Source organism: Mytilus edulis, chromosome 4 (genome assembly GCF_963676685.1).
Source record: "Mytilus edulis chromosome 4, xbMytEdul2.2, whole genome shotgun sequence".
NCBI classification, from domain to species: domain Eukaryota; kingdom Metazoa; phylum Mollusca; class Bivalvia; order Mytilida; family Mytilidae; genus Mytilus; species Mytilus edulis.
This window is the reverse complement of record NC_092347.1, coordinates 45,999,052-46,017,843: the sequence shown is the minus strand read 5'-3', so window position 1 is coordinate 46,017,843 and position 18,792 is coordinate 45,999,052. Positions and strand designations below refer to the sequence as shown.

The 18,792-nt window shown below is 31.7% G+C and overlaps 1 long non-coding RNA gene across 2 annotated transcripts; it reads left to right on the top strand.

Annotated features, from left to right (window-relative positions):
- Positions 1-6,371: 6,371 nt before the first annotated feature.
- Positions 6,372-16,236, top strand: LOC139519817 (uncharacterized). Of its 2 annotated transcripts, XR_011663688.1 has the most exons (6): positions 6,372-8,563; positions 10,729-10,779; positions 11,350-11,548; positions 12,231-12,432; positions 12,754-12,817; positions 13,615-16,236. It is a non-coding gene; the product is annotated as an uncharacterized lncRNA (long non-coding RNA). The 2 variants fall into 2 exon arrangements; XR_011663687.1 differs by having other exon boundaries at positions 6,374-10,779.
- The last annotated feature ends 2,556 nt before the right edge of the window (positions 16,237-18,792 follow it).

Below are 18,792 nucleotides of genomic sequence, written 5' to 3'. Positions count from 1 at the left end.
ATGCTAGAGATTATAGTCAATATAACTAGAAAATGCCATTCTGCCCTAATTTGCTTTAAATCCAGTGTAAACAAAATTACCCCTCTATAGAGGGATAATTTTATCCCTCTAAAGAAGGATTATCCCTCTATACAGGTATAATCACCATACAGGTTTGTTCCCAACCTGAGCAATATGTGACACTATAATAAAATAGATTGGGGGCATCAGTGGCGGATCCAGAAATTTTCATAAGTGGGGGCCCACTGGCTGCCTAAGAGGGGACCTGATCGCTTCACGTTTCAGTGAATCCCTATATAAGCAACCAAATTTTTTGCCCCCCCCTAAATCCGCCTTTAGGCATTAAGTTTTACCTGTGTCTTTCTGTACATATGCAAGTCCGTCCGTACATCCCAAAGTTGGTTTCTGTTCATTATATTACTTAAAAACAAATGTCATGAAACTTGTACACATTATCATGATTATGGTCTGATTAATAATTTTAAAGTTTTAAAATTTTAAAGGGAGGGCGGGGGCATATGCCCTCTATCCTTCCTTCTGGATCCGCCACTGCATAAATTTTTCTAAAAGGGTGTATTTTTTGTTTTGCTTGAGTCAATAAAGATGTAGACATTCTCAATTTCATTTTGATGATCTAACTTTCTATCACCTTAAATATATGCAGAAGAAAGTTCCGAAAACTATACCAATACAGAATGAATGACATGTTTTTAAAAGACCGCAAAAATATTTGTGTTCGTATATAAATTGTGCATGTATGATGTTGTCGTTGTCTGTGTCGTCCGACAATTAACACATTTGTTGTCCGGATAATAACTTTAGTTTAAGTGTATCAATCTCTATGAAATTTTTTAAGAAGGTTCAATACCACAAAAAGAAGGTTGTGATTGATTTTGGGGATAATGGTCCCAAATGTTTTGAAATTAGGGGGCCAAAAAAAGCATTTTTCTACTTTCAGGATATATCATCTTGTTCAATTGCTCTGAAATTGTACCACAATATTTCATAACACAGGTAGAAGGTTTAGATTGATTTTGGGGGTAATGGACCCAACAGTTTAGGAGTTTAGGGCAAACAAAGTGCCCAAATAAGAATTTTTGTAGTTTCCAGTCAATAACTTGTCTCGACAATAACTTTTGTTTAAGTGAATGGATCTCTATGAAATTTGTTAAGAAGGTTCAAAACCACAAAAGGAAGGTTTGAATGAATATGGGGATGATGGTTTAAGGTCAAGTAACAGTAAATGAACGCTGTTTAGCGGATTCCGCGAAATATTGCGATGTTTTGTACGAATTACGTCCCTTTGACCAGATTTTGCAATGTTAAAATTTCAACCGGCGACTTTTCAATGGGACAACGGTAAAACTGACGGAAAGTATGTATCTTCTAGGAGAATGAACTTGTTTGCTAAAATTGAAGAAATGCTACAGGATTTTGAAAATGAATATGAAAACAGTCATGAAGACGACCTTCAAAACGAAAATCAGGTGTTTGAGTTTGGATATCTGCCGACCAGTTAAAATAAGGGAGCTACCATTTGATTTTTATGGGGGGGCTAGGATGAAAAATTTTGTCCTGCATTTTTTTTTTTTCACTCTAATCTGTCCTGCCTTTTTTTTTTATAGTTTATCCTGACTTTTTTTTACCTAAATTGTCGTCCTGACTTTTTTTTTTTGCAAGTGTCACATCCTGCCTTTTTTTTTAACTCAAAACTCCTGTCCTGCCTATTTTTTTCAAATTTCATCCTAGCCCCCCCCCATAAAAATCAAATGGTAGCTCCCTAAGTGTGAAAACTGTTGATCACTATTCACAATCCAAATTCAGAGCTATATCAAGCTTGAATGTTGTGTCCATACTTGCCCCAACTGTGGCAATATCAAGCTGTGCCCTACTGAGAATTTTGTTTGTACATAAATAAGGCCATTTAAGTTTTCTCGTTTGAATTATTTACATTGTCATTTCAGGGCCTTTTATAGCTGATTTATAGGGCATGGGCTCTTCTCATTGTTGAAGGCTGTACATGTGACTTGGAAACACTTTTAGGAATTTTGGATCTCAACTTCGTACTTTATTTGGCTTTTTTAACTTTTTGGATTCAAACATCTCTGATGAGTCTTTTGTAGACCAAACGCGCGTCTGGCGTATATATAAAATTTAGTCCTGGTTTCTATGATGAATTATTTATTGTTGTTAATTTCTTCGTCATTTTAGTCTTTTTTCTTTGTCAATCATACCACATATTCTTTTTATCAAGCCTTTGACTTTAGTCAAAAAAGCGAGACTAAACTATCATACATTCCATCGTCGTCCGTGTCGTCGACGGCGGCGGCCACAAATATTCACTCTGTGGTTTAAGTTTTTGAAATTTCAATAGCTTAAACTATCCTGGATTTCTACCAAACTTGGACAGAAGCGTGTTTTTGATCATAATTAAGATATATCCAGAAGTAAATTAAAAAAAAAAAATAGAATTCCATTTTTTTGGTATTTTATTTATAAATGTACTTAGTTTTTCTGCCGGGAAATATTACATTCACTCTGTGGTTAAAAGTTTTTATTAATTTTTTAAACTTTCCTAAACTATCCTGGGTTGGTACTAAACTTGGACAGAAGTTTGTTTATGATCATAAGATAGTATCCAGAAGTAAATTTCGTTAAAAAAATTAATCCATTTTTCTGTATTTTACTTTTAACATGAACTGAGATTTTTTGCCAGGAAACAACATATTCACTCTGTGATTAATTATCTATTTTTTCGTAGTTTACTTTTAAATGGACTTAGATTTTCTGCCAGGAAACACCGCATTCACTCTGTGGTTAAATTTTTTAAAATTTTAATAACTTTCTTATACTATTTTGGATTTGTACCAAACTTCGTTGGACAGAAGCTTGTTAATGATCAAAAGCTAGAAACTAGAAGAAACTTTGGTTTCTTCCAGTTAAAAGTACATTCAGTCTGCAGTTTACGTTTTTAAACATTTATTAGATTCATAAACTATACCAAACTTGGACAGAAGCTTCTTACAATCAAAAAATAGTATCAACAGGAATATTTTATTGATTTATTTCCTCATTTTTGTTGAGCCTGCGATTAACAGATAGAGTAGGCGAGACACTGGGTTCAGCAGAACCTTTACGCATTTTTTATATGAATAACTTAAATGACTTTCAAACCAGTGGCGGATCCAGAAATTTTCATAAGTGGGGGCCCACTGACTGCCTAAGAGGGGGCCCACTCTGGGTCAATATTATTGTTTTTTTAACAAAAGAAACTAAAGGTATGAAAGGTAAGATTACCATTTCTTAGAATTCACAAAATTGTATACATATATAGTAAATAAGTTATTTCTTAAAAGCCCTTTTTGGAGAAAAAAAGAGAAAGTACATATCAGATATTTTATGCCATTACATAAGTCTATTCCAAGATACATTTTACACATGGGTACGCCAGTATTTGTGGTTTATCTAAAGAAAACATTTTTCAATCTCATAATACCCCTACCCCTACTCTGTCTTTGAAACTATTACTAATTTATACTCTTTGTTTTTCTTTCAGATGTTGGAGGGGAACACCTACAGAAGAAGAACATTGAAAGTTGAGAATATTTTACTTTACATAGGCGCCTACCCTGTTTTGAAACTATTTTACTAATTCATACTCTTTGTTTTTCTTTCAGATGCTGTAGGGAATGCCTACAGAAGAAGAACATTGAAAGTTGAGTAAATTTTTCTTTACATAGGCCCCTACCCTCTCTTTGAAACTATTTTACTAATTCATACTCTTTATTTTTCTTTCAGATGCCTGGGGAATGCCTACAGAAAAAGAACATTGAAAGTTGAGTATATTTTTCTTTACATAGGCCCCTACCCTGTCTTTGAAACTATTTTACTAATTCATACTCTTTATTTTTCTTTCAGATGCCTGGGGAATGCCTACAGAAAAAGAACATTGAAAGTTGAGTTTATTTTTCTTTACATAGGCGCCTACCCTGTTTTGAAACTATTTTACTAATTCATACTCTTTGTTTTTCTTTCAGATGCTGTAGGGAATGCCTACAGAAGAAGAACATTGAAAGTTGAGTAAATTTTTCTTTACATAGGCCCCTACCCTGTCTTTGAAACTATTTTACTAATTCATACTCTTTATTTTTCTTTCAGATGCCTGGGGAATGCCTACAGAAAAAGAACATTGAAAGTTGAGTATATTTTTCTTTACATAGGCCCCTACCCTGTCTTTGAAACTATTTTACTAATTCATACTCTTTATTTTTCTTTCAGATGCCTGGGGAATGCCTACAGAAAAAGAACATTGAAAGTTGAGTTTATTTTTCTTTACATAGGCGCCTACCCTGTTTTGAAACTATTTTACTAATTCATACTCTTTGTTTTTCTTTCAGATGCTGTAGGGAATGCCTACAGAAGAAGAACATTGAAAGTTGAGTAAATTTTTCTTTACATAGGCCCCTACCCTGTCTTTGAAACTATTTTACTAATTCATACTCTTTATTTTTCTTTCAGATGCCTGGGGAATGCCTACAGAAAAAGAACATTGAAAGTTGAGTATATTTTTCTTTACATAGGCCCCTACCCTGTCTTTGAAACTATTTTACTAATTCATACTCTTTATTTTTCTTTCAGATGCCTGGGGAACGCGTACAGAAGAAGAACATTGAAAGTTGAGTATATTTTTCTTTACATAGGCCCCTACCCTCTCTTTGAAACTATTTTACTAATTCATACTCTTTATTTTTCTTTCAGATGCCTGGGGAATGCCTACAGAAGAAGAACATTGAAAGTTGAGTTTATTTTTCTTTACATAGGCCCCTACCCTGTCTGTGAAACTGTTTTACTAATTCATACTCTTTATTTTTCTTTCAGATGCCGGAAGGGAACCATACAGAAGAAGAACATTGAAAGTTGAGTATATTTTTCTTTACATAGGCCCCTACCCTCTCTTTGAAACTATTTTACTAATTCATACTCTTTATTTTTCTTTCAGATGCCTGGGGAATGCCTACAGAAGAAGAACATTGAAAGTTGAGTATATTTTTCTTTACATAGGCCCTACCCTGTCTTTGAAACTATTTTACTAATTCAAACTCTTTTATTTTTCTTTCAGATGCCTGGGGAATGCCTACAGAAGAAGAACATTGAAAGTTGAGTAAATTTTTCTTTACATAGGCCCCTACCCTGTCTTTGAAACTATTTTACTAATTCATACTCTTTATTTTTCTTTCAGATGCCAGAAGGGATATGTACAGAAGAAGAAAATTGAAAGTTGAGTATATTTTTCTTTATATAGACCCCTACCCTCTCTTTGAAACTATTTTACTAATTCATACTCTATTTTTTTCTTTCAGATGCCTGGGGAACGCGTACAGAAGAAGAACATTGAAAGTTGAGTATATTTTTCTTTACATAGGCCCCTACCCTGTCTTTGAAACTATTTTACTAATTCATACTCTTTATTTTTCTTTCAGATGCCAGAAGGGATATGTACAGAAGAAGAAAATTGAAAGTTGAGTATATTTTTCTTTATATAGACCCCTACCCTCTCTTTGAAACTATTTTACTAATTCATACTCTATTTTTTTCTTTCAGATGCCTGGGGAACACGTACAGAAGAAGAACATTGAAAGTTGAGTATATTTTTCTTTACATAGGCCCCTACCCTGTCTTTGAAACTATTTTACTAATTCATACTCTTTTTTTTTTTACTTTCAGATGCCTGGGGAACGCGTACAGAAGAAGAACATTGAAAGTTGAGTATATTTTTCTATACATAGGCCCCTACCCTGTCTTTGAAACTATTTTACTAATTCATACTCTTTATTTTTCTTTCAGAAGCCGAATGGGAACCGTACAGAAGAAGAACATTGAAAGTTGAGTATATATTTCTTTACATAGGCCCCTACCCTCTCTTTGAAACTATTTTACTAATTCATAATCTTTATTTTTCTTTCAGATTCCTGGGGAACTTGTACAGAAGAAGAACATTGAAAGTTGAGTATATTTTTCTTAACATAGGCCCCTACCCTCTCTTTGAAACTATTTTACTAATTCATACTCTTTTTTTTTCTTTCAGATGCCTGGGGAATGCGTACAGAAGAAGAACATTGAAAGTTGAGTATATTTTTCTTTACATAGGCCCCTACCCTGTCTTTGAAACTATTTTACTAATTCATACTCTTTTTTTTTTCTTTCAGATTCCTGGGGAACTTGTACAGAAGAAAAACATTGAAAGTTGAGTATATTTTTCTTTACATAGGCCCCTACCCTGTCTTTGAAACTATTTTACTAATTTATACTCTTTTTTTTTTCTTTCAGATTCCTGGGGAACTTGTACAGAAGAAGAAAATTGAAAGTTGAGTATATTTTTCTTTACATAGGCCCCTACCCTGTCTTTGAAACTATTTTACTAATTCATACTCTTTTTTTTTTCTTTCAGATTCCTGGGGAACTTGTACAGAAGAAGAACATTGAAAGTTGAGTATATTTTTCTTTACATAGGCCCCTACCCTGTCTTTGAAACTATTTTACTAATTCATACTCTTTTTTTTTCTTTCAGATTCCTGGGGAACTTGTACAGAAGAAGAACATTGAAAGTTGAGTATATTTTTCTTTACATAGGCCCCTACCCTCTCTTTGAAACCATTTTACTAATTCATACTCTTTATTTTTCTTTCAGATGCCTGGGGAATGCCTACAGAAGAAGAACATTGAAAGTTGAGTATATTTTCCTTTACATAGGCCCCTACCCTCTCTTTGAAACTATTTTACTAATTCATACTCTTTATTTTTCTTTTCAGATGCCTGGGGAATGCATACAGAAGAAGAACATTGAAAGTTGAGTATATTTTTCTTTACATAGGCCCCTACCCTGTCTTTGAAACTATTTTACTAATTCAAACTCTTTATTTTTCTTTCAGATGCCTTGGGAATGCCTACAGAAGAAGAACATTGAAAGTTGAGTATATTTTTCTTAACATAGGCCCCTACCCTCTCTTTGAAACTATTTTACTAATTCATACTCTTTTATTTTTCTTTCAGATGCCTGGGGAATGCGTACAGAAGAAGAACATTGAAAGTTGAGTATATTTTTCTTTACATAGGCCCCTACCCTGTCTTTGAAACTATTTTACTAATTCATACTCTTTTTTTTTCTTTCAGATGCCTGGAGAATGCCTACAGAAGAAGAACATTGAAAGTTGAGTATATTTTTCTTTTCATAGGCCCCTACCCTCTCTTTGAAACTATTTTACTAATTCATACTCTTTTTCTTTCTTTCAGATGCCTGGAGAATGCCTACAGAAGAAGAACATTGAAAGTTGAGTATATTTTTCTTTACATAGGCCCCTACCCTGTCTTTGAAACTATTTTACTAATTCATACTCTTTTTTTCTTCTTTCAGATTCCTGGGGAACGCGTACAGAAGAAGAACATTGAAAGTTGAGTATATTTTTCTTTGCATAGGCCCCTACCCTCTCTTTGAAACTATTTTACTAATTCATACTCTTTATTTTTCTTTCAGATGCCTGGGGAATGCCTACAGAAGAAGAACATTGAAAGTTGAGTATATTTTTCTTTACATAGGCCCCTACCCTCTCTTTGAAACTATTTTACTAATTCATACTCTTTTTTTTTCTTTCTGATGCCTGGAGAATGCCTACAGAAGAAGAACATTGAAAGTTGAGTATATATTTCTTTACATAGGCCCCTACCCTGTCTTTGAAACTATTTTACTAATTCATACTCTTTTTTTTTCTTTCAGATGCCTGGGGAACGTGTACAGAAGAAGAACATTGAAAGTTGAGTATATTTTTTCTTTAAATAGCCCATACCCTGTCTTTGAAACTATTTTACAGTTTCTACGGTACTTTAAATTTTTTACAATTAGTCAATGGGAGATAACTCTGACCACATGATGTTTATTTTTATTTTTGTGGGATAAACATTAAATTGACTGATTCTTTCAGATTAATTAGTAATCTTTATTTCAATTGATAAATTTGATATAGCTAGATACTGTAAATTCAGATATTATTGCATGCATTCATTATTGTGATTTTTGAAGAATGGACAAAAATGCAAGATTAATTATTGCAATTCATACTGATTTTCGTATGAGATATCAGAATGCAAGTTTTTATTATTGCTTTACTCACTAAGTCGCATTATTTGCATTAATGAAAATCTTTAAAAAATACTTATCTTACATGTATAACATTGATTACCGGTAAAGTAAAGCAAATTTATAGTTGCTGCATCTTCAGATCTTAATTATTTCTAATATGTCAGATTTATCCCCCCTATAATTACTTGATAAGCCCCTAAATAAGAAAACAACTGTTGATATTTAATGCCAACATAATTTCTTTTACAGGTAATAATATTAAAGAATACAGTTACAGTGAACCACAGACTGGAAAATCTTGTTGTGAATCTAAAATTGCCCATATGAGAACAAAGATGAAAACCTTTGTGGCTTCAGGAAAAAAACATGCTAACTGCCAAAGATATAAAAGTTACTATTGATGATGGGTCAAGTGTTGTTGGTTGTCAGGTAGCATATGTTACACTTGATATTACAAATATCATTAAAATCCCACAAATGGGACATGCATACCTGCCAAATTTTTCAAATGTCCATAGAAGTTTTGCTTCCATGATGGCTCTTACAGTCATAAAAAACCTTCAAAGGGTCCTTCAAATGCATCTCTATGTTGTGTTTTGGCTTCTTCAAACTTTTTCAAGCCTAAAGACATTGTATAATTAACTGTTTTGTTTAAAATTGGGACAAAATTCCTCTTTAAAAAATTTGTTTGGGAGCTTTCATGGGGGAAATCCCCTGCAAATAGTGACGGTTGGCAGGTATGGACATGTTTAATGTTATGGATTTATGTTTCCTTGAATTTGCAAAAAAGTAATGCCAGGTGGTTCACAGTAATAAAATGTTGTATGTAGGTGGTTAATGTTAATTAAAGTAACAATATGTTTCAATGTTTATTTTGGAGGCGCTATAGAAAATTCCTGCAACTTGGAATTAAGTAGAACTGTTTAATGTAAGTTTTTTTACTTAACTAGTTTTGTTTGTTTTGTTAAGTTGCATCTAAGTTTAGTAAATTTAAATAATATACTCATATTGTTTTGTCAAGTTGTTCTATGGGGGAGAATATTTTGTGCTTGTACAGTTACAAAAGTACAATATAAATAAAACTGAAACCGTACAATTTTACCTCATACTGAATACATTTTAATGAAAATAACTTTGCAGCATAAATAGAATATATATATATCAAAGCCATTTTTGAAACTGGCAAATATATATGTGGTTCATAATTATATATAAGCACTAAATGGAACCTAAACAAATGTTATTCATTAAAAGATAGTAATAACAAATCTCAGAATATACAAAGTACATGTAATTCCAATTATAAATAGATAACAAATAACAAAGAGTTCACATAAGATATATAGTATATTTTGGGGAAAAAACTTGATAGCAAAAGAAGTCAGTAATTCTTAGTCAGCCTACAGGAAATTTGAAAATATTTACACAAAAATGATTTTCTCTCAAAAGAAAGTATTTATATAGAACTTTATCGCAGGAGTAACTCGAATAATTAAATCCCTCTCTCTGTTAAGAATTTCCTTCTTTTTTGGTTTTACCATTTTTTACCCACTGAAATGTTAAAAAATAGGAAAATATAGAGAAATCAACAGAATTATCTCCCCTTTTTTAATTGCTTTCTCTATCAAACCAGCTTCCACCGAATTATCCTACAATCATTCAAATTTAAACTTAATAAATATTTTAACTTTATGTCTTAATTGTTACAAATCATCCAAAATGAGGGCCCAAAAATGGGGGTTTTGGTGTTATATTAAAAATTTTAGAAATTGGCCTTTTTTATTGTTTTGGTTGCTTATATAATGCAATTGACATTCAATTTTTCAAAACTAATTTGCTTTATGTTGGGACATGACATCTTCATGTGAAATTTTATCCAATTCTGATGACCTAAGTGAATCTAACATGGAGCTGTACTTAAAAGATTTTGTTTGTTTTCATTTGAATTTAATTTTTTTTTCTCATTTTTGTTTTAATTAAGGTGAATATTTGATATGTGAATAACTGTTTTTTAATTCTTTATTTTTTAACAAAAATCTACATTGAATTTTTATTCACACTTTCTCATATTGTTCCTATATGCAATTCGTTGGCATTTATATATTTCCTTATCAATTACATACCAGAGCAACTGAAAAAGTACCAATCATTGTCAAAATGTTGTAAAATATTTTTCAAACATGTGCAACATGAAAGTTGTATGAAATGTCAATTACCAATAATTTTACTGGTTTTAAGATACTGAATAGAATGACTTAATAATTTGGTCTACAGCATAATCATGACTAGTTTTTTCTTGTTTAAGCATATTTAAGTTCTGTCATTTGCCCATTTCCTATTTGATTATATTTTGAATTTTTATAAAGTGCTGAACAACTTTGAATTTTTAAAGTGCTGAAAAAAACAAATTGAATCTTTTTTCCTCAATCTTTTCTCAAAGACTACTTAACTAAATTTTGGTTATCCATCTAGAATTAAAATAACTATAATCTATATTTTAAATATTTTTTGGAATGATGAAAATCACAAATTTTGTGATTTTTGTAGATTAATCTGAATAATAATGACTTTCTTATATTTCCAATCATACCAAGGAAGGTAAAAGAACCAGCAAAAAGTGAAAGACTTGAAGAAATATAGGCAATGTAAGTACGATTACGGCAGGTGATTTTGCTGTATGTGGTGTTTCCTTTAATTAGTTGGCTACCTCCAACATTCATCTATGTATAGATGGCCTCCATCACAGACCCTTGGAGACGGGCAGCTTAGATGTTTCGCTAGTGGCCAATAACCTACAAGCTTCCTGCTTATGCCTGTATTGTTGCATTTCTGTAAATATTGACAATGCAATTTCCCATAGGAACTCCTTTTACAGCTAACACTGTACCACTTTTACTATGAAGTTTTGAAAAAAATCATATCTAGGAATTGAATGTTCATATGCATTACTATTTTTTTCAAAAGGTCAAAATATAGGGCTGTGCCGCATATTTTCAATGTTTATATGCCCTGTACTCCTCAGAGTTTAAACTAACACCAATTTGCTTAACTACCCCTACCTTGACAGTCAGGTTACCATAGATTTCAATATAAACAATATGCAGAGGTCTATTAACTGGTAACATTCCAAAGTTATGTCTCTGTGAGATGCAACAAAGAGAGCATAACTGAGAGCCAGTATGTTAACAAAATTTAATTTTCTATGAATATTCTAGATCTCCCCAAAAGAGGCGTGGTTAGAGAAACAGCTGGATTTACAAAGTGCAACCTGTAGAAAGAGACCGATGTCATGCTGAAGTATTTCTGGAGATCATCTGGTTTTATCTTTTGGAAGCAGTCCACATGGAAAGATAATTATGCTAAACAAATGATATGATGATTAATAGAAGTGTGAAGATGACCCCATTACCCCTTGTAAGTACTTAAGTCATTGAGGTGTAATACCACTAATTCAGGCCCGGCCAGAAAGTAGTACATATTTAACACAAAATAGTTCCTACGCATGAGTGTAACTTTCAAAATGTGTAGAACATTTTGTCTGTTTGTCAGATCTGAAGGTTACAAGAACGCAATTATTTCTTTACATTTAACCGGCAAGTTTTTTACCCCAAGATGGTACTCAGAATAGAATCCTATACGGCTTCTGATTGGTTGATACAGGATTGGAATTACATTTAATCGAAAGCTTATCCAATTAGGTTTAAAAATTGCCGAAAATCATATTCACATTTTACGAGGTATAGAAAATATCTTCAATTTCTGCACGTCGGAGCCATTAAAAATATGCCTTTTTCATTAAGCGAAAAAAGTAGACGATTTTTTTCAACTGCATTTTAAGGCAATTTGAGCCGCATGACCCTATATTTTTTTTGGTTGTAATGCAACACTGGCATTTTTAGTAACAGGAACTGCCACCCGTTTTTCGCTAGTTTGTGTAGTCTTCGAGAAAAAAAATACGGAACACTAGTGGTACCCTATGGAAAATGCATTACGAATAATTGCGCTCTTGTAACCTGAAGTACCTGTTTTGATACATCCAAAGTTCCGGGAACCAGTTCTTTCTTATATGCTATTAAAGGTGTGTTGATTTTATCAGTACAAGACATCATATAGTGTTGCTTTGAAATGCAATGATTGCCACTTTATTTGAACTTCAAACAATAGAGGTGTGCCTGCTTGAAACGGAGGAATTTAACATAGAAAGCAATGGGACCATGAATTAGTGGTGTACTTCCTTAAGTACTATGGAGTCATTGTCATCCATTGGATACCAATTTTAGTGGATTTCCTTCGTACAGGTGAAACGTGAAATTAGATATTCAACGAATAACTGTTTTTATATAATGCTTGAAAGCAGACTCAAGCCAAACCACAAATGAAGTATCCATGAATATGTATATTAAGTTTTCCTTAATCCATGAAAATTGGTCCCCACAAAAATAAACGAATCCACATTAGATTGTTTAACTGATTGTTTCTTACAGTACAATTAACAGCAAGATTCTTTCATTCAATGGGAGATAACTCTGTAAAATCTGTAAATAATTTCTTGTGCAGAGTATATCAACAATGATGGTCCTTTCAAACCATTTTAAATAACTAAGCATTTTACATTTCAGGTTAGCATCACAGCTTTTCCACAAGGATTGAGGCTGAGAATGGCCATTGGAAAGGACTTTAATGGTAAGAATAAAAACAAAGATTTATGAACTATTCATCCTAGAGAATGTTAATGCCACAGTTTTTATAGATGTACATCTTACGTTTTAATGTTTTCTTAAGTTATAATTGAATATATAATCTCGAAGGGACGTAAAAAATTTAGGAAATCTTATGTTTTTTCGTTATCTTAAATTGCCTCCATGTACTAGAATAAAGAGATGTGTTATGATTTCCAATAAGACATATATCAACCAGAGAACAAATGTCATGGATGTAAGCAAACTAAAGGTCAGCATATGTCAACAATGAGTAAAACATATACTGTAAACCATAAGCTTCTCCATCATCACAAAATAAGTGACCATATTTCTATCCCCACTTGCATTTTAAAGATATTATATAATGGAACTAACTTGACCTTGTCCATCAAATGACTGAGAACAGATAATGCAATTTATAAAAGTTGCATGGTAGGTAAATATGAATAATTTATAATAGTGGGATATATTTATCCAAACAAATATAAAATTATTTAAAGGTAGCGAACATTTTGTCGAACTAAACATTTTTTGTATAGCTTTTGTCGAATAACTCACATGAAGATACCTAGATTCCTATCTCTGTTTAAGCAGATAAACAAGAAAGTTAAGGCTCCAATTAAACTGTACTGCTGAAACGATTGCACTGAAATGCTTGGTTCAGTGTACAGAAATATTTTGAGAAGAACAATAGTTAAGTTTGTCTTTATAGTATAACCTTAAATAAACCTTTATATTATGTCATTTTTCTGACAAAATTATTCTGATATTTAATTTCAGGCTCCAATTATATGTAAGAAGAAGGAGTTATATATTGTGAAAGATCCTGGAATGTTCAACTTTATTTGGAAACTATTGGATAAGTACGGACAGAATTTACATCAGAAGCCGGTATCATCTTGTCTTGCAATTGGAAACTATATGTAAACTGCTGAAACCTGAGAACAACATTAAAAGCAAAGATCAACAATACTTGGAACTACATCATGATGTATAATCAAAGTGCATGTACTGCCAGAATCCATGTGAGAACCAATCTACACTTGGTGTCTACATGTATATGCAATGTGTTGTCAGAATCCATGCGCCTAAGAAGCCAAAGATCAATTATAATTTAGAACTGTATGTTTTAGTGCTGGCAAAATCCATAAAAAATCCAAGATAACAAAAGGACCTACTTTACCTACCTGTCCCAATGATGAATACAGATTATTGATTCTTGTAAAAAAAAAAACAGTGACGAAGAAATTATTGATATAAAAATAATGAATAATAAGGATTGTACATGTACATGATGTATACATGTCAACAATTACTAGTTGACCCTAACCTTGATGTAATTGCAACAGAAGATTTTTAAGTTTTAATCTTTAGCATTAAGACTAAAAAAATCGCCATTTAAAATTCCTATGGAGATTTTCATGTAAAAGGGAGATAACTCTGCAAAAAAGGCAGAAATATCAAGAAAAACTGATACAAAATTATAACTTTACCTCTTCTACTCATCAGAATGTATTGATTCTTGATATCTAAGCCATCTTTAGAGTATAATAAACAACTCTAAAGGTGTTTTCATATGTTTTATCAAGCTACAATCTAGATTTTGTAATTCATTTGTTGACCAATTATTGAATTTTTCAACATGTCAAGGTAAAGAATCTCAAATTTAATAAAAAATAATTTAAGCATGTATTCTTCTTTTTGTGGTTTAATGTTTCTTTAAATAAGTAAGATGCTGAAATAATATAATATACAGATATAAACAATACCAAATTTTCAAATAATTTTTTCAAAATGGTTACAAAGCAAAAAAGTTGCAATTTCTTTAATGAAAAACGACCAAAAAAAATAAAAATACCTATAACACTTGGTTTTGTACATTTCATGAGCAGAAGATTATATAATTTAGTAAAATACGAACTTATAACCCCATCAAAGCATCATACTTTACATAAATTTTAAGAAAATCAACCAAAAAAGACTCATTTTTGCAGCATTATCTCCCCTTCCAATGTTAATTTCCATAGGAAATTAGAAATTCCGATTTTGAGTTTTTCTCAAGTCAGATTTTGTGGAACTTTTTTCTGTGTATATTAAGGGCTTAATGTTATAGATTAGAACTAAAACATTTTCTATTGCAATTAGTTTAGGGTTCAGTCTTAGTTTGACTGGACTAGTATTGAAATTAACTACATAATGTATATACATGTCAACATTACTAGTAAATTGAAATTAACAATATTAATAAATGTCTTATAAATTTGATCTCATAGAATAAAAATAAAAAATGTTTCAAAAAATGAGTTTTAAATGAGATGTTTTAATTTAAATTATTTTGCTGCCTGTTGTGAAGTTTTCTGCAAACTTGATTCATGAGTTGCAAACTGCAATATATACAATTGTCTTTAATACAGAAGGTAGCTAGTGAGATTTGTACATTTTGGAAATCACAATACCAAGTGGCAGTTGTGGTAAATGCACATGCCTTTGCTTCATCTTTTACCTCTGACCTAAATGGCCATAATTTACATCATTTGGCATTTGTTGTCTATCTATATGCTATTCAGTTTTATTTCAAAAGTTATATTTTCTGGATATAAGGAGAAAAAAAATATAGTTTTGTTCAATGAGACAGCAACCAAACAAAACAAATGAAAGAATTATATAAATGTATTGTCCAGGAAAACTTGTCTCGCTGAGACTTTTTACCTATGGTAAATTCTGAAATTATTGCGTGCATTTATTATTGCAATTTATAAAGAATGGACTAAATTTTTAGTTTAATTATTGGGATGACAAAAATTTCTGCATTAAGATGTTTATTAATTCAGTTATCAGAATGTGAGTGCTTTTTATTGCAATTCTAACCCTGTCGCATTATTTGCATTTATTAAAACATCACAATAATTTCTGAATTTACAGTATCATAATTATGATAATGATAAAGATTGTTTATCATGAAATCAGATAAATATTGTTTTTTAAAATTAGATTATGCCCTTAAATTGCTACAGATTGCAACAAAGATCTCAACCTCTTTTCAAATTCATGGATAAGTGATCAAGGTTAAAGTTACCTTAATTGTTATGGCTGTTTATCAGATACTTTAATTTATAGCAATAGGTCATTTGTCAATGTCAAGTTTTAAAAATTTGTGTTTTTCAAATACTAGAATTACATGTACATGTAGAAGATAAACTATATGTATGCAACATTAGCCTTTGTATCTCATCCCCAAAGTTTTAATTTTTATATCTATATGAAAAGGGGGATAACTCAATTTTAATTTCAAAAGTGTCAAACAGCTGTTAGTTCCTAGTTTTTCCAAGTTGTAATTTGTTATGTAAATATGTATATATGTTGTGAGATTAGACATGCTTAGTAGTAATAAAATATTTTTTTTATCCTATTGTTGTTAACATAGATAAATTAAAAGTATGATAGAAGTGCTGGTATAAATCTGTGAGACAGCAAAACAATTAATAAAATCTTGGTTACAAATGTACATGCCGTAGAAGCAGCATCAGGTCAACTTGGCAATAGTATTTTAGTACGACAGTAAAGGACTTATAAGTAGGTATAGTTTGCTCAGGTCACTTTGTAGTTTGGTATATAAGTCATGCAATATAGTAATAGGTTGGTAAAGTTCCAAAGATTGGTTTTCTTATACATGTATTTAGTTCCATTATTGTGGTATATGACATGAGACATTTACTAGGCTGTTCGTACATGTAGATATCAGAGTCTTCATTACATTAGGAAATAACTTGTCTATAAAGTATGCAATGATTCACAAATGTAAGAAGTACATGTCTGTCTGGCAGTTGTCATTGACCACATTTGCATGGTCATTGGTGAATAGTAAGTCCTCTTTTAATATACTACAATGTGTAGTCAATATGTCAACTATATTTGGTGTATGGAATGATTATTAAATATATAAATTAAATGATTAAATAAGAGAATGTGACATAATTGTAAATGAGACACTCCACAAGGGACCAAAATGAACACAGAAATAACAATAGGTCACTATACGACCTTCAACAATGAGAAAAACCTATTCTGCATAGTTGGATATAAAAGACCTCGAAATGACAAATAAACAATTTAAAACATTTCAAATAAAAAAACTAACGCCATGATTTATGTACAAAATAATGAATGAAAAACAAATATGCCTTTCTTGCAGGGTTTACCTGAACTACACCTCATTTTCATGGTTCTATCTGTTTCTTGAATACTTTCTATGTTTAAAAATATTTGGTTGATGGGATGATTGTAACAGAGTCGGATTTAAGGTGAGGGCTCATACATGTATATGGAATAGCTGGAGACGGTCTTTCCTTGGCAGTCCATGGTTACCCTAACACTCCCCCTTTTTATGAAAGTTTCTGGTTTCCCCATAGTGTACTTAAGGCTGGCTCCGATTGATTTATCTGACTTTGGCCTCATTTTCATGATCTTTTATAATATTATTTTTTTCTGATATTTGTAGTAAAACTTAAACCTTTAGGAATATCAACATAAAATCAATCATGAATGGTGAAGCAGGTGAGATATTTCAGTGTGTGCTCTCTTGTTAACACTAAATATGTGCTGAAAGCTGTGACTGCCAGACATGCAGATGTATCTAGGAATATGTTCTAACAACTTTATAAATGTTTGATCTAGACTATCCTGATACTGGAACAAGCCCTGATAGTTGACACCGTTTTCTTGTATTACATTTTGTAGCATTATATTTTTTTAAGAAAACTTATTTCCATATTTTCTCACAGCTATTGTGGTTGATATAATACAACTGCGATGTGCAGGTCCCTCAAATGAAACTTTATACCATGAAATTTATATTTTGTCTTTGGCAAACTTTATCAAAGTAAATTTCATTTACAAAGGTTGGAGAGATGTGATGAATATTTAGGGGTGGGGGTGGGATCCCTTTAACATGTTTAACCCGCCACATAATGTATGTATGTGCCTGTCCCAAGTCAGTAATTCAGTGGTTGTTGTTTGTTTTTCAACATTTTTTTTGTACATAAATAAGGCCATAAGTTTTCTCAGGGGGTGGGGGGTCAAAATAGAAAAGTGTGGTTAAAATCATTTAATGAAAACCTATTGAAATTGTTCCATTTGTTTAATTCGTTCGTGTAAAAGAGCAGGGCAGATGCATAGAAAAATATCATGAATGACTTTTTCAACCTTCATATTGAAACAAATTTATCTCTATTTTAAGAGTATTAAAAAATTAGGAATTTACAGCATATGCAAATCACAAAGGTGAAACATATATGATGGACAACAACAACTATATAAAGAATCCATCTTGGGACAGGCACATACAGATTACAGAATCGTGTCTTTCTTGTGATAAAAAACAACATCATTGAATCCCGACTCAATATTGTTGTTATAAGTAAATTGCAGCATCAACAATAACTCCCAAGTTTTTTTTTTACATAGGAAAGACCCATCTTTTCTGTTGACAGTTTATTAAATTAAAATAGGCATTTGGTAATCCTCATAAAATTCTTTAAAATGTGTAGATATCGGTTTTTGATTGGACATCTAAACTCCTTTACTGCTTTTCTAATATTGAAGGAACAGTATTGTTTGAGACAGTTTTTTCAATAGTTTAATGAGCATTATCAAGGTTGAATTAATCATTATGTTATATTTATGTCACCACTGAGAACGAAAATGTTCTATTGTTCAATGCAATCCTTTCCTCCTATCCTTGTTTATGACATTCCTGCATGTAATTTATTATAGAAAAACAAAGGATGTGGAATATCCATTCATTACACAAAATCGGTACATGCACAGCAAAGAACACACAAACAGAGAAAAGGAACATCACTTTTTTTTGCTGTTCTACATCTCAAAGTGTTAGTGAGTCCTTCCACATGGAATAACCAGTTGCTCCGCAGGGCGCAGCTTTATACGACCCCAGAGGTA